We start from the raw sequence: 12,682 nt of genomic DNA, 5'->3' as shown, positions 1-12,682 counted from the left end.
AGTGCCCCACAGAGCAAGACCTGGTGCCGTGGCATGTTTCCCTCGTTTTCCCCACTATGATCTTCAGCCTGCTCCTGCCATAGAGGTGACTTGGTCCTCCAAACAAGCCACTTTAGAGTGTTCAATCCCTTCTGGGGTGCCATAATTCCTTAGTTCAAGTTCAATATACCATCAAAATAACAGTTTTCAGCCCCACTGGGCTTAGCCTTCAGCTCCTTTCCCTACAGGTGGGATCCCAGCAGCAACAGCTTGTCTCACCAGCTCGTGGGCTTCAGTCAGCTCAACCATCCACGTCAGGTCTACCCACTTACTAAGGGCTTTGGACAGGCCACAGCCAGTTCCTAGCACAAGCTCAGCTATGTGCCTCACATTGGAGCAGTCTGTATGCTGATCTCCCCAGTCAGTGCTCGCCTGGGGGACCTTCCCTCCTTTTAAATCCCACACTGTGCACAGATTGAAGCAAGGCAGGACTGACAGGCACAAGACCTCCTGACCCTTAAAGGGACTGGCCTCCCTGTTACACTCACAAAAACATGATCAGAATTGCAGTAATGCATAGAGACCCCAACCCAGATCAGGGCCCCATTCTGAGCACTGCACAAAACACACAGCAAGAGAACATCACTGAGCCAAAGAGCTTACTAGACAAGACAGACAAAGGGTGGAGGGAAGAGAGCATCATCATCTCCATTTTAAAGAGGGGGAACTGAGGCACAGGGACGTGAAGCCCAACATTACATAAGAAGTCTGTGACAGAGACAAGCCTAGAACCCACATCTCCTGACTCTCAGCCCAGTGCCTGAACCAAAAGGCCATCTTTCTTTGCCAAAGAGAGAGAGTGAATCAAATCTTATAAGAAAGAGTATGTGTATGGAAGTATCATCTTAAACGGTCAAATTAAATTGCCGAAACATTATGAAATGCAGCTAGAATTAATTGATTCACTAGATCAGTGCCTTCTTTACCTCTAGGGATTGAGGCTAGCAGAAGGCTACCATTTTATGGTAAACATGATAAAATAGGACTTCCTGGTAGGTGTGAGACCTATCACGAGCTGTGGTAGGGGATGAAGAACAGGCTACAAGGTACATAATGACAGCTAAGTGAAACATGTTTATCTCTAACAGAAACTTAGGTCGATAGATTATCAAGAAAGCCCTCAGCAACGTAACAGACAGCTACAAAATGTGCCAAGCTGGAATGAATGACAGCCTTTCTTTAAATAAGCTGGCTTGCAAGTGTGACAGATTCTAAATTGTAATCACATGTACTGTTCTGCTCACTGTACTACACGTAAGGGACAGATTTTAATCTTGTTCAAGAATTCAATGACTTTGAATTGCTTTATATTGTGGGTGTTCATAACTGGTACCAGGTCCTTCCCCACACTAAAAATAACCCCTGGAAACTCAATCCATGCATATAAAACTCCAGTCCAGTTTCATCATTTGTCTCTTGACTACTATAACCTCCTCCTTTCTGGCCTGTTCTTGACAAATGCAATGCTGCTTCCTTCAAGCTAATTTCAAAATACTGCCAATAAAATTATCTTCCTGGCTCTTCACTTCAACTTCCTCATCCACATCTTTGCGTCTCTCCCCTTTTCCACTACAAAAACAAACTACTCATCTTTACCATTATGGCACAACCACAACTTAGGCCTGTCTACACTGGCAACTTAGGTCGACTTAAGCACCCTTAATTCAAATTAATTACACCCATGTCTACACTGATGCTACTGTTAAATTCGAATTAAGGTCCCTGTAAAATTGAATTAATAAAACCACCTCTGCAAGGGGTATAGCGCCTAATTCGAATTTGTTAATTTGAATTAGTGTCAGTGTAGATGCAATTGGTCTTAATTCAAATTAATTGGCCTCTGGAAGCTATCCCATAATGCCCCATTTCAAAGTCCCCTCCCCTCAAGCAGCCCTGGGAAGATTTGAATCTTCATTTCCTGTGCTTGCTGCCAGAGTGGAGAGAGCTTTTCCACTGTTCTCACCATGGCTTCTGCAAAGCCTAAACATGGTGTCCATTCTCCCACAAAGTCAGGAGTCATTCCTGACCCCTGAGCAGTCCGCCAGCACACAGGACAGCACAAATGATCCCGTGGAAGGCACATCTGGTGAGTTTTCTTTCTTATTAGCATTTCTGTCCTTGCACAAAGATTTCACCACCCCCACTCCCCGCATGGTGAATAGGTTTTAAATGCAAGGAGAGAGGAAAATCATTTGCTGCATTGTATCATGGGCTCATTATAAATTGTTACTTTTTAAAGAATTTCTTAGCTATGCTACCTGTGGATACATTTTATCATTGGTTCATTACTGAAATAGAAACATTTGTGTCAGTTTCTTAATATGCTAACTGTGGCTCTCTTGTTGTTTATCTTTCATCCTACAGACACCTCGGCAGTGGACTGATCCTTAAGAAGTGATGCTGACAGACTCTCTCTAATTAGAAAAAATCAGAGATGACATGTTTGTGGACCTCATGAATGCCTCAGCAGCCGCAGAGACAGAGCAAAGAGCGAGGTGGCTGACGTTGTCCCATAAAATGGGACAACTGCAAGACAATGATTGCAGCACTATGCAGGAGATGCTGCAACTCATGTGGGACCAGGCAGACATTCCACGGTGTCTCATGGACAGAGTCCCGCTGCAGCCCCTCAACAATGCTCCTCAACCGATGGCTGCGCCACCTTCCCCCTCCCCAGCGCCCAATAGGTCTCAGAGCAGATTGTCCAGGATGCATTATGTGCTTCACTCCACTCCGGTGGAGGCGAGCAGAAAGCTGTGGCAGCCACGCTGAGTGCTGGCCGTCAAACTACCACCCTACCCCTGGAGACAGTGAATGAACCCTCTCCCCTTCCCCCATGACTTGAATGTTAAAAAAAATAAAGGTTTGCATCATTCCACAAGGTTTCTTTATTAAATCATCTGTAGTTCAGGAGGGAATTCTTGGGCACAGATATCAAAAGAGGTTGGAGGGGGGTGTGATGATCATTAAAGGCAAACAGCATGGGGGTGGGGTTGGTGGAGGGAATGTCACGCTCACAATTACAGTGCAGCGTTCAGCTTGCTCCATGTCTCTGCAGCAATGGCGATTGTGGGGAGTAAAAAAACCACAGCGCGAAAATCCTTTTCCTGTTTGTTTGATGGGGGCGGGGGAGACAGGGTAGGGGAATCAGTGTTGCATCATGGGATGAAGACACTTATCACAACAGCCACCATAGCTACTTGCACTGTGGGATAGCTACCCACGTTGCACTGCTTTGTAATTCGAATTAAGGCTGGCCAGTGTGAACGCAAGAAACCAGCGCAAATGCCGTAGGGTGGACAGTCTGCTGTGATTTCTGTAAATTGGTTTCTGAAAGTCACATTAAGCTAATTCAAATTAGCACTGCAGTGTAGACATGGCAGTGTAGACAAAAAGGGTGATGCTAATACACTAAGGCCTAGTCTATGCTACAAACTTAGGTTGACAGAAACTGCCTTACGTTGACCTAATAATGTACGTATCTGTACTACCAGGTCCCTTCTGCCAACCTAATAATTATTTCACCTCCGTGAGAGGCATCGCGCTTAATTCCATGTTGATGGGTCGACAGAGAGGCGGTGTAAATGCAGTGTTGTGTAAGTCAACTGAATTGACCTCCAGGAGGTGTCCCACAGTGCTCCACGGTGTCCGCTCTGGAGTTGGCTTTCAACTCCACCACACAGAAGCCAGGTACACAGGAAACAGCACCTCCCCTGTTAAAGCCCTGGGAACTTTTGAATTCCCATTTCCTGTTTGATTAGTGTGGAGAGCTCGCCAGCACAACTGATCATGGTGACTCAACATCTCAAATGTGCTCCACCTGGAGTCCACAAGAGGTGATGGACATTATTAGTCCGTAGAGAGAAGAGTCTGTGCAGACACAGCTCCGATCCAGCCATAGAAATGTAGACATCTATGAAAAGATCCTGCAGGGCATGGGGAAGAAGGGCGACATCAGGGACATGCAGAAGTGCTAGTGTTCATGGAATCATAGAAAATTAGGGTTGGAAGGGACCTCAGAATGTCTTCTAATCTAACCCCCTGCTCAAAGCAGGACCAACCCCAACTAAATCATCCCATCCAGTGCTTTGTCCAGCCAGTGCCTTAAAAACCTCTAAGGATGGCGATTCCACCACCTCCCTAGGTAACCCATTCCAAAGCTTCACCACCCTCCTAGTGAAAAAGATTTGTAATTCAAATTAAGGCTGGCCAGTGTGAACGCTTTTTTTTTATTTTCTGAATATCCAACCTAGACCGCCCCCTCTGAAGCTTGAGACCATTGCTCCTAGTTCTGTCATCTACTACTACGGAGAACAGCCTAGCTCCATCCCCCCTGGAACCTTTCATGTAGTTAAAGGCTGCTATCAAATCTCCCCTCATTCTTCTCTTCTGCGGACTAAACAAGCCTAGTTCCCTCAGCTTCTCCTCATAAGTCATGTGCTCCAGTCCCCTAATCATTTTTGTTGCCCTCCACTGGAGTCTCTCCACTTTGTTCATATCCTTTCTGGAGTGGAGGGCCCAAAACTGGACAGTACTCCAGATGTCCCCTTATCAGTGCCAAATAGAGGGAATAATCACTTCCCTAGATCTGCTGGCAATGCTCCTACTATTGCAGCCCAATATACTGTTAGCCTTCTTGGCAACAAGGGCACACTGTTGATTCATATCGTTTCCTGTCCATTGTAGCCCCCAGCTCCTTTTCTGCAAAACTGCTGCTTAGCCAATTGGTCCCCAGGCTGTAGCTGTGCATGGGATTCTTCTGTCCTACATACAGGACTCTGCACTTGTCCTTGTTGAACCTCATCAGATTTCTTTTGGCATTATCCTCCAATTTGTCTAGGTTACTCTGTATCCTATCCCTGCCCCCCCCCCGCAACTTAGTGTCATCTGCAAACTTACTGAGGGTGCAACCCACCGCATCCTCCAAATCATTAATGGAAATGTTGAACAAAACCAGTTCCAGCACCGACCCCTGGAGCACTCCGCTTGTTACTGGCTGCCAACTAGACATTGAGCTGTTGATCACTACCCATTGAGCCAGATGATCTAGCCAGCTTTCTACCCCTCTTATAGTCCATCCAACCCATACTTCAACTTGCTGATAAGAATACTGTGGGAGACCATATGAAAAGCTTTGCTAAAGTCAAGGTATATCACGTCAACAGCTTTCCCCACATCCACAGAGCTAGTCATCACATCATAGAAGGCAGTCAGGTTGGTCAGATATTAACTTGGCCTTGGTGAGTCCATTCTGACTTTTCCTGATCACCTTCTTCTCTTTCAAGTGCCTCAAAATGGATTCCTTGAGGATTCCAAAATGGATTCCTGTTCCATGATTTTTCTGAGGACTGAGGAGAGGCTGACCCCATTCTGTAATTCCCCAGATCCTCCTCCTCCCCCCCCCTTTTTCCCCCTCAAATGGGCACTATATTTGCCTTTTTCCAATCATCTGGAATCTCCCCCAATCGCCACATGTTTTCAAAGATAATGGCCAATGGCTCTGCAATCACATCAGCACACTCACTCAGCACCCCTGGATGCATTGCATCTGGTCCCATGATTTTTAAATAGGAACTTTGTACTAGACTCAGGGTATGCACTGCAATGGTTGCCTTGTGCTTTTCATGCCTTACAGGGGAAAGATTGTCTTCAGCACATCCTCCACACTGGCAGAGAGGCTTTCACAGATTAGGAGGAGGAAAAAACACATGATGACATGTTCGTGGAGATAATTAATGCCTCTAGGACAGCTGACATGGAGCTAAGCTTTTCATTGGTTGAAAAATTGGACAGAGATGATAGAAGCAGAACATCCATGAACATGAGCGTGCCATGCAGGCTGAGATGCTGCAGATTATGAAGGACCAATCAGACATCTTGAGGCATCTGGTTGAGCTTCAAGAAAAGCAGCTTGACGCTAGACTTCCTCTGCAGGTCCTGCAGAACAGCCTGCAATCAGTACCCTGTTCCCAATCCCCCTCCCACAAATGTTCCAGGAGGCGGGGGGGAGGGGTGGAAGAAGGGAGGTACAGTATCCCTTTCAATCAACACTGGGGAAGGATACTAAGAACAAAAGGCAGCCATTCAAAGACCTTTGATGTTCAAGACTTCTGTAATTTGACAGACAAGCTGACTTGGTTTCTTCCCTCCTGCTTGTATCATACTGTTTGCCCAAGATTAAATTATTTTCATGGTCTTTCAGTTTCTTTATAATTTGTGCAATAAGAGCCTATGTTTTGGGAATGAAATACTCTCTTCATTCTGAATATGGAGTTGAGGGGGGGGATGGGGGGGGAAGAGGAAAGGGAGGTGCAGGGAAACTGATGCAATGGAGGGGTTGGTAAAGGAGGGCACAACGCAGATAAGTGGCGCACATTACTGTGGCTCATCACTGAAACAGGTTTTCAAAACCTCCTGGAGATGCAGAGCTCCTCGCTGGGCTTTTCTTATTGCCCTGGTATCAGGCTGCCAGCTAATTTTGAGCAGCCAATCTGCCTCCATGCACCACCCCTGCAGAAACTTCTCTCCCTTTGCCTCACAGATATTATGGAGTACACAGCATGCAGCAATAACAATGGGGATATTGCTTTCAGTGAGGTCTAAAGGAGTATGCAAACTGCGCCAGCGCCCCTTTAAATATCCAAAGGCATGTTCCACAACCGTTCTGCACTTGCTCAGCCTATTGTTGAATCATTCCTTACTGCTGTCCAGGTGGACAGTGTATAGCTTCATGAGCTATGGGAGCAAAAAGGTGGGATCACTACTGGCATTTCAACATCAATGGTTATTTTGCGATCCAGAAGGAAAGTCCCTGACTGCAGCTTTCTGAAAAGACCTGTATTCCTAAAGATGCACATGTCATGCACCCTTCCTGACCATCCCACACTGGTGTCATGCCCTCTGTGATCCACCAGTGCTTGCTACACCATTGAAAAATATCCTTTTTGAATTATGTACTCTTTGGCAAGATGGTATGGTGCCAAGATAGGAATACGCGTGCCATCTATCGGCCCACCATAGTTAGGGAACTCCATTGCGCCAAAACCATCCACTATGTTCTGCATGTTTCCCAAACTCAGTGTCTTTAGCAGAAGTAGATTACTGGCCCTGCATACTTGGCTCACAACAGCTCCCACAGTGGATTTACCAACTCCAAATTGATTCCACACTGACCAGTAGCAGTCTAGTGTTGCAAGCTTCCACAGAGTGATCGCCACTCACTTCTCCACTGTCACAGCTGGTCTCATTTGACTGTTGCTGCACTTCAGGGCTGGAGAAAGCTCTGCACAAAGTTCCTGGAAAGCAGCCTTCTGCATTCCAAAGTTTTGCAGCCGCTACACATCCTCCCATAGCTGCATAATGATGCGATCCCACTAGTCAGTGCTTGTTTCCCGGGACCAGAAATGGTGCTCCACCATATTCAGCTGCTGTAGAACTGCCAGCAGTAACCAGGAATTGTTTTGTTCTATGGCTTGCAGCAGGGCTGCTTGAAGGATATTGCAACATTCTGCATGGCGGCTCCTGTCTCGGCTCTGGAAATACTACAGGATAAGATGGAAGGTGGTTGTGATACTCACAACAAGAGTGCACAGCTGAGCAGGGTCCAGGCTTCTCAGGCTGGGGCATAGGCATGTATAAGCCAGGCTTTTGAAAAAAGGCATGAAAAAGTAGGGGTTGTTTGCTGTTGATATCAGGGGAAGAATGGAGGAAACTGCATCATGGGAGGTCAAAGACGTGTTCCCATTCCACCCTGCAACAACGCTTGGTTCCATGAGGCATTGCAAGCCCTTACCAATCCCTCTGCGGCTAGTTACCCATGGTGCACTGCTCTATGCATCAATGCAAGTGAGGCTAGTGAGGACACACTACCGACACAATGAGCATGGTATGGACACGCTGACCAACTTAGTTACTGTGGCATCTGGATGTTGACAATTTAGATCGAGTTAACTTTGTAGTATAGACATGCCCTAAGAGCTGCTGACCCCTCACTTCCACTCTGCCAACAATGCTAGCCTACAAATTTTCCCTCAAGCACCGTCACCCTTTCTCCCAGGCCACACTTGTGGATCCCTCCTTAAAACTCACCGCATCATGATGCCTACAACACACTTGACAGTGACTAGCCAGTGTCCATGCAGTGACTGCTGCTCACACCAAACACAAAGATGTCTCTGTTACCTTGTCCTCTTCACATCTTCTTTTCTATACCTGTTGCTTCTTGTCAAACATTTTGTTTGTTAACTCTCTGGGGCAGGGACTGACCTGTATAGAGTGCCTGGCACAATGAGGTGTGGAAGCCTGACTAGGGCCTCCAGGCACTACCACAATATAAATAATAAAATCACCACCAACTCCTTAGCACCTCTCACTGCCCCAGGTTTGTGCCTGTCCTGACAAGCATTTATAAGGAAGTTTACTGTAGTGTGAATGCATCTTAGAGAAGCCATGAGCTACTAGCCAGGATAGGCAGGGACTGCTGTTTGCCAGAGGCTGGGAATGATGGAGGGAATGGATCACTTGATGATTACCTGTTCTATTCATTCCCTCTGAAGCACCTGGTATTGGCCACCATCAGAAGACAGGACATTGGGCTAGATAGACCATTGGTTTGACCCAGTATGACCATTCTTATTTTCTATGAAGCTCCAGTGTGACATCCATCAAGCCAATAGCTAGCACTTTTGGACAAATGCCCAAATAACTCAATGCTCCAATAAAGATATAATTGGATTGTTTCCAGCCATGATTATGGCTTGCTAACCATAGCTGGTGTAAATCAGCAGACAATAGCTCAATGGAGAGAGACTGATTTATGCCAGCACAGGTCCAGCGCCTATTGAACGAATGTTCTTACTGAGGGCCCAATCCTGCTCCCCTCAAATTAATAGGGATTTTTGCCCATTGAGTTAAATAAGAGTAGGATTGACCCCTCAATTATATGACTGCAATTTGTTTTAAGGACATCCATAATTTGGATTTCAAGTTTTTCATAGAAATGAAGATGTCTGTTGTTAACACGCAACTTTCTTTAAAAAAAAAAAAAAAAAAAAATTCTATGTAGAAACTGACATAGAAAAATAATTAAAGCTTTGATTGCTGTTCATTTAAAGGACATTATCATTGTGTTATTTTGGCCAAGCAAGTGGTCAATATATTGTACTAAGTTTATAAAGAACTGGTAAGATCTCATCCTGATATTTATTTTCATAATTAAACATTTAAGGCCAAATTCTATCTTCAAATGCATTTGTGCAATACAGGATCATGTTTACTTGTCTGAGATACTACTGCTGTCAAGCACAAGCAAAGTATATCTGGGGGCACAACCAAGTCCAAATTATTAGACTTTATTTCAGGTGCCCTACCATAGTTTTCATTGTCATTTGAAGAAAATTTGTTAGCCATATTGATTCATTTAAAAAGTGAATAAAGATAATTTAATGTCCTTCGAATACTCCAATATCTAAATACATCAGCTACTGGGTTGTGAGGAAGAGAATATTTTATGGGATTGGTATTGGGAACATGACCCTTGATCTCTAGTTGTATAGACAAGAAAACAGAGGTCCAGAGAAGGTTTGCTAAATTTATTTGGACCTTGTGTCTCTAGAAGTAATGAGGTGGCATTAACAATCAATGAACTGAATCCTATCCTTTTCATTTTGTGACTCCTACTAAAAGGTAATGGAAGCGATGAAGAACTTCCCCCCCCAATGACTGGACATGAGATAAGTACATTTGTAGAGGAGGAGTTAGCCTTCAAAACTAAAGCATCGCTTAATTTTCCTATTTTAAAATCAATACATTTTTAGGTCATAAAAATTAATATGGGATGAACAAACACACCCATTTGCCTTTTTCTCAAAACTTTTGACAAGCATCAGTGAGCGACTCAAGAAGCGACTTTTGACTGAGCCAGCATTAGCGACACTTGAAATCAGTAGACAGCAAAAAGAAGAAGACATTACAGACTACAAGAAAATGTACTAGTGTTTAATAGACAAAGAAATCACACTGTAAACATGTATACGGTATGTAGATAAAACAACCGGAAAATAAAATACAGCCTCAAAGTTCCATATTTACATTTTAAATTAATAGTCCTGCTAACACACGGCTTGTTTTAGTTTGCAAATGTCATGCCAACAGAAGACAGTTTTCTGTGGTTCCAGGCAAAAAAGGATTTCAGTCTCTTTTGGGTCAACTAATTGCAAGCCCCGTGGATATATATATATTTCATATTCTCTACCCCCCGAAGCTCATTTCCAATAAAGCCAGAGCGACAAAATGAACAGACGCATCCTGGCTTCTGACCCATACGAAGCTCGGGAAACAATCCCTTTGACGTTGCAGATTACCAGCCCTTACTACCTGGCGAGTTAACGGTTTAGGGCAAAGCCAGAGCCTGTAAACAAGTTATTTCCTGTACTAATTGCGGGGTCAATTCCGACAAGACATTGCTGACCGACAGGGAAACTTTTCGCCCCCACTATACAATGCGTTGTGCTCTGGTCATTTAACAAGGTCCCCCCCGCCGCCTTGTTTATTAAACACATAATCCTGTTCCAAGGCGCGGTCTGTGAATGCCGCCAAAATCATGCCGAAGCCGAGGTTGTTTCACAGGCAGCTTCGCTCCAAAGGACGTGTAGCCTCGGGACGCGCGCAGAGGCGGGAGCGGCCCACGTCGCGTTTGCTGGCGGGGGGTTTATGTCACGTCATTGGCGCGGATTGTACATGCAAGACAGCGGGAGCCATTGTACCAGGTTATCCCCGGAACCGAGGTTTGTTAACCAGGGCGGGCTCCGGGCCCTTGTTCTCCGGGGCAGTTCGCGCCGGGCTAGCACCGTCCCACCCAGGGAGCTCCCCTGAGCCGCCTCGCGCCCCGCCCAGCAGGCTGGGGTGGGGCTTTTTTCGGTAGTGACTCGGCCCCTCCCCGGGTGACTCACGGGCCATCTGGCGCGCAGCCGATGAGGGTCACTCACCTGGGGAGAGCAGGCAGCCGGTAGGAGACTCTCAGCAGCCGCGGGGCGCACGGACCTGCCCCCAGGCTTGGTGCACCTGTGCAGCAGCCGCCGCCGGCAGAGCGGAGCGAGTGTTACCTCCTCCTTTGCTTTGGCAGCCCCCGGCCCATGCACAGACCCCCGCGGCCCGGCCCGGCCCGGCCCGGCCCGGCCCTAGCAGAGGAGCGAAACCAGGGTCAGGTTTCCAAGCTGCTTTGCTCCGCGCGCAGCTTCCCGGCTGGGGGCTCACTCAGGCGGCCCCAGCCCAGGAAACCTTTCCCGGGCTCCACCAGTCTCCGCGGGGCGCCCTCGCCCAGCACGCGGCAGCAGTTCCGCCCGGGGGCTACTGGAGACTGAGCACTTTGCCCCGCTAATCTCCTGCAAGCCCAGCCAAAGCCGAGGGGATGCCCCGCTCCCTCCCCCGCCTGGGGATAACGAGGCGCTCAACAGCTTGGCGAGGGGCTCGCGCCCTGCAGCGCCTCGCTCTAAGAGGGCTCTGGCTGCAGAGCGGGGTGCACGTGCGGCCAGTAGGGCAGGCTGCCATGCCACCAGCTTTGCTCTAATAATACCAGCAGCAGCGGATTAGCACCTCCCCGCCAGCCCGGCCCGACCCGACCCGCCTCTCTGCGGGAACTGCAGGTGAAGTTCTGGCTTGATTAGAAAACGGAGCTGGGTGAAAACTGGCTCCACCTGGCTCATGTTGAGCTTTATACCCAATCCGAGCCCCCAAACTGTACCGCCAAAATAGAGAATATGCGTTCGATGTTCCCATTGCACCGCCAACACCTGCAGTTTGCTGCAGCCCCTGGACACAACCCCACTAAAGCCCCTTGAGACTCTCAGACAGTGGTTCCCAACCTTTTTGGCTCCAGGGCCATATATCATTTTTACAACCCTGAAGAGCCACCAGTTTCGACCAGCAATCCCCCTCACCACCCACTGCAGCCAGACAGAAGGAGTTCAGTGAGCAGGCTGCCTCCTCGCTGATCTCCGGTCTCCCTGGCTGCAGCATGGAAACCACAGGCATCATGTAGCCCTGAGGGCGCCACCTGAGGCCCTAGGCAGTAGCTCCCTTCTGCAGCCAGGGAGACAGAAGATCAGTGCTTCCCTCACTCTGGCTCCAGCAGGGACCTAGGGACGGAAGCAGAGTGCTTTGCTTTCTGCTGGAGCCGGGGGAGGGAAGCACCGATCTCCCTCCATCTGGCTCTAGCAGGGACCCCAGCACCTAGGCAGAGCGCTTTGCCTTGCTCCCTGCTACAGCCAGGAGGAGGGGAGCGCTGATCTCCCATCCCCTTGGCTGCAGCAAGGGGCATGCACTGGTCTTTTAGCCCCATGGAAACCTGCTCTGCCTGGGTCCTTAGGCAGAGGCTTCCTTCTGCAGCCAGCAGGAAGGGAGTTGGGGGCACTTTGAAAGCCCCCGCAGGCCACTTTTGGCCCCTGGGCCACAGGTCAGGAACCACTTCTCTAGACGTCTAATTTGAGATGCTAAAGCCTGATTTTTCAGGATACACAGCATTTTCATAGAACTTTACTTATTCAAAGCAACGCTCTCATTGAACTTAATTGCAATTGTGAGTGCTCAGCACCCAGTGCTCTTGGGCACTTAGAAAATGACTCACACACAGTTAGTGACCTCTGAA

The 12,682-nt window shown here is 47.6% G+C and overlaps 1 protein-coding gene across 1 annotated transcript in view; it reads right to left on the bottom strand.

The window, feature by feature from the left end:
* Positions 1-11,154, bottom strand: part of MYO3A (myosin IIIA) — a 175,805-nt gene extending 164,651 nt beyond the window's left edge. Inside the window, exon 1 of the mRNA XM_067562387.1 lies at positions 11,025-11,154. The gene's annotated coding sequence lies outside the window, so the exon portion shown is untranslated. The remainder of the gene's footprint in view (positions 1-11,024) is intronic.
* Between the last annotated feature and the right edge of the window lie 1,528 nt (positions 11,155-12,682).

Source organism: Emydura macquarii, unplaced genomic scaffold, assembly GCF_026122565.2.
Source record: "Emydura macquarii macquarii isolate MOO-44397 ecotype Brisbane River unplaced genomic scaffold, CSIRO-AGI_Emac_v2 contig_2422, whole genome shotgun sequence".
In the NCBI taxonomy this organism is placed as follows: domain Eukaryota; kingdom Metazoa; phylum Chordata; order Testudines; family Chelidae; genus Emydura; species Emydura macquarii.
The sequence above is the reverse complement of the archived record's forward strand: the minus strand, read 5'-3'. Positions and strand labels throughout refer to the sequence as shown.